At 45.1% G+C, this 4,303-nt stretch overlaps 1 pseudogene; it reads right to left on the bottom strand.

Annotated features, from left to right (window-relative positions):
- Nucleotides 1-1,304: 1,304 nt before the first annotated feature.
- On the bottom strand, nucleotides 1,305-2,285 carry LOC114615027 (annotated as a pseudogene).
- Nucleotides 2,286-4,303: the final 2,018 nt, after the last annotated feature.

Genomic DNA, 4,303 nt, shown 5'->3' with positions numbered 1-4,303 from the left:
TAAATGTACCACGTTTTCTGTATCCATTGCTCTGTTGAAAGACATCTGGGTTCTTTCCAGCTTCTGGCTATTATAAATAAGGCTGCTATGAACATCGTGGAGCACGTGTCCTTCTTATATGTTGGAGCATCTTCTTGGTATATGCCCAGGAGTGGCATAGCTGGGTCCTCAGGTAATGCTATGTCCAATTTTCTGAGGAAACACCAGAATGATTTCCAGAGTGGTTGTATCAGCTTGCAATCCCACCAACAATGAAGGAGTGTTCCTATTTCTACACATCCTAGACAGCATCTGCTATCACCTGAGTTTTTTATCTTAGCCATTCTGACTGGTGTGAGGTGGAATCTCAGGGTTGTTTTGATTTACATTTCCCAGATGACTAAGGATGTTGAACATTTCTTTAGGTGCTTCTTGGCCATACGAGTTTCCTCAGTTGAGAATTCTTTGTTTAGCTCTGAACCCCATTTTTAATAGGGTTATTTGGGTGTCTGGAGCCTAATTTCTTGAGTTCTTTGTATATAACATATATTAGCCCTCTATCAGATATAAGATTGGTAAAGATCTTTTCTCAATCTGTTGGTTGTCGTTTTGTCCTATTGACAGTGTCCTTTGCTTTACAGAAGCTTTGCAATTTTATGAGGTCCCATTTGTCAGTTCTTGATCTTAGAGCATCAGCCATTGGTGTTCTGTTCAAGAACTTTTCCCCTGTGCCCAAATATTCAAGGTTCTTCCCCATTTTCTTTTCTATTAGGTTTAGTGTGTCTGGTTTTATGTAAAGGTCCTTTATCCACTTGGACTTCAGCTTTGTACACAGAGATAAGAATGGATCGATTTGCATCCTTCTACATGCTGACCTCCAGTTGAACCAGCACCATTTGTTGAAAATGCTGTCCTTTTTCCACTGGATGGTTTTAGCTCCTTTGTCAAAGATAAAGCAACCACAGGTGTGTGGGTTCATTTCTGGGTCTTCAATTCTATTCCATTGATCTTCCTGCCTGTCTCTATACCAATACCATGCAGTTTTTATCACTATTGCTCTGTAGTACAACTTGAAGTCAGGGATGGTAATTCCCCCAGAAATTCTTTTGTTGTTGAGAATAGTTTTCACTAGTGAACTTTATTGATGGTATTCAAGAGAGTAGGTAGGGCTCCCTAGGCCCGTCATGTTATTATGTGTGTCTAGAATGGAATTTGTGGGGGAGATGCTCAGTGTTGGGGGCTGAGTTGGGACACGGACTCTTCAGCAACCAAGGACCTCTTTCTTGCTCTCAGTGTCCTTGAAGGGGTAGGTGGTCCAGAGTTTCTTACTCCTTGGAGGCCATGTAGGCCATGAGGTCCACCACCCTGTTGCTATAGCCATATTCATTGTCATACCAGGAAATGAGCTTTACAAAGTTGTCATTGAGAGCAATGCAAGCCCCAGCAACAAAGGTAGAAGAGTGAGAGTTGCTGTTGAAGTTACAGGAGACAACCTGGTCCTCAGTGTAGCCCAAGATGCACTTTAATGGGCCCTCAGATGCCAGCTTCACCATATTCTTGATGTCATTATATTTGTCAGGTTTCTCTAGGTGGCATGTCAGATCCACAACAAATACATTGGGGATAGGAATGAAGAAGGCCGTGTCAGTGAGCTTCCCGTTCAGCTCTGGGATGACCTTACTCACAGCCTTGGTAGCACCAGTGGATGCAGGAATGATGTTCTGGGCAGCTCCATGGCCATCCACAGTATTCTGAGTTGCAGTGATGGCATAGACCATAGTCATGAGCCCTTCCACGATGCCAAAGTTGTCATGGATGATCTTGGATAGGGGGGCTAAGCAGTTGGTGGTACAGCAAGCATTGCTGACAACCTTGAGTGAGTTGTCACATTTCTCGTGATTCACATCCATCACAAACATGGGGGCATCAGCAGAAGGGGCAAAGATGATAACTCTTTTGCCCCCACCCTTCAAGTGGGCCCTGGCCTTCTCCATGGTGATGAAGATGCCAGTAGACTCCATGACATACTCAGCACCAGCATCACCCCATCTGATGTTAGCAGGATCTCACTCCTGGAAGACAGCGATGGGCTTCCTGTTGATGACAAGTTTCCCATTCTCAGCCATGACTGTGCGGTTGAATTTGCCATGGGTGGAGTCATACTGGAACATGAAGACCATGTAGTTGAGGTCAGTGAAGGGGTCATTGATGGCAACAATCTCCACTTTGCCAAGTGCTGAGCAGAAGGCAGCCCTGGTAACCAGACACCCAATATGACCAAATTCGTTAACACTGGCCTTCACCATCTTGACTACAGAATTAGGCTGGCACTGCATATTCAAGGGTTCAGCAGCTCCAAGCAGCTAACACAGAGGAAGAACCACTTGGATGGGCTCCCTACATGACAGTCTTCATCTCAGTCTATGCCGTATCTGTCCACTTTGATGTTTGTTTGTTGAGGCAGAGCTTCTTGTAAGCCATGCTGGCCTTAAATTCACTATAAAGCAGAAATGTCTTTGGACTCCTGATCCTCCTGCCTCTATCTCCCAGGAGCTGAAATTACAGGCATTGCCACACCTAGTTTTATGTATGTTGGATATCCAACCTATGACTTTGGGCATGCTAGGCAAGCATGCTACCAACCCAACTTGCTTGTTCAGATCCCTCTAAATTGCTTTCTGGTCAACTGCTTTGATTAGATTATGGCTAAGAAGCTGGAAGGACAGCTACTCGGGCCCAAGCAAAGGAAATGATAAACTCTGGGAAAGTACAATCCTAGGTGGAAGAAGTGGGGTAGGACTGTGACTATGTAACTACTTAGGAGACTGAGGTAGAAGGATTGTAGGTTCAAGGCCTGCCTAGGCTCTATACCTAGTAGTCTGACTATGATAAAAATATGTTTTAAAAGCTGCAGATATAGCTCAGTAAAATCCTGACCTAACAACTACTAGTAAAGAGACAGAGACTCGGGACGTGGCTCAATGGTAGAGCACTTGCTAGCATGTCCAAGGCCATAGGTTTGAATAGCAAGCATTTATTTGGGAAACTCTGTAAGTAGTAGCAAAGGCATACTAGCAGATTAGGGGTAGGAAAAGGAAGCACTTTCTATCACACTGGCCTGCAAGTGCCTTCACTAGCCTCACTTGCTCAGTGGGACTGGCGATTTTGGCAGGCTGACATAGAGCTTGGTTCTCAGAGTCAGCCTGAAAAGTCAGGGAGTCCTGTGTCTACAAGAACACAGCCCTGGGGTGGGGTGAAATGCATTTGCTTAGATCCAGTGTACTGAGTCCTGGAGAACTCTTGTGGAGCCCACAGCAGGAAGTGAGCCTGGAGTCATTACAAAAGGAATCTTGCCCTAGAGAATGGCTTTCAATACCTAAGGAGCAAGCCAACATCAGGCTGGGGAATACACCTTGGAGGAAAAATGTCAGCATGGGATACATAGCAGCTAGCTAATACAAAAGCTCACACCAAGGCTAGTCACCAGGGCGCTCTGGCTGTGGCTTAAAAAGAATGCCTGCAAAGGTCTGAGGAAAGAAGCCCAACTTAGACACTTACCCATTAAGTAAGCCCAGTCTGGGCCTGGTTCTTTCTAGCCTCCAGTTCCAGTGGATTTAGGAGTGACACGTGGGGAACCCAGTGGGAACCACATGAAGGACGAGCTGAAGTGAAAGCTGATGTTTAAAATGCATAGAGTGGATTATCCCATCTCTGTATCAACTACATTTGCAACAGCTCTCTCATCACACAATACTGAATACAGAGTCTCTCCCTTCCACTAGCCAAGATGGAGCGGCCATTCCAAAAGGCTTAAAAGAAACAGTAACGGTGAGGATGACTTTCAAGTTGATATCCAAGTGCTGACAATGTAACACATCAGTTCACAGAAATACACGCAGCTAACTTGAAAGACTGTTTAAAAGACAGTGACAGTGAGTTTGCTCCTTAGAAAGAGAGGCTGAGTCCTGTGACAGAAAATATCCAAGTGGTGGAGGGCGCAGACAGTCATAGATAGCAAAGACAGAAGGTAAATAGAAAGAGCTCCGGTGATAAACGGTTTTGATAAATTGTTACAGACATTTTTAAAGGCTGGTATGATGATGTATTACTATAGTTCTAGTGCATGAAGCTATCTGGGGCTGCATAGTGAGTTCAAGACAAGCCTGAGGTACATGATGAGACTATGAGTGGCTGATGGGCTTGGAAAAAGCTGCTAGAGTTAGTTCAGTAGTGTTGCATCAAGGCTTTCGGAGGCTGCTGGACACTAGGGAGCCTCCTGAAGAGAAGCAGTGCGTGTGGTACATACCAGCTGTGGTCCTCTGCC

The sequence above is a fragment of the Grammomys surdaster genome, unplaced genomic scaffold, assembly GCF_004785775.1.
Source record: "Grammomys surdaster isolate TR1022 unplaced genomic scaffold, NIH_TR_1.0 126546, whole genome shotgun sequence".
Classification (NCBI taxonomy): domain Eukaryota; kingdom Metazoa; phylum Chordata; class Mammalia; order Rodentia; family Muridae; genus Grammomys; species Grammomys surdaster.
This window is presented reverse-complemented; position numbering and strand designations above follow the sequence as displayed.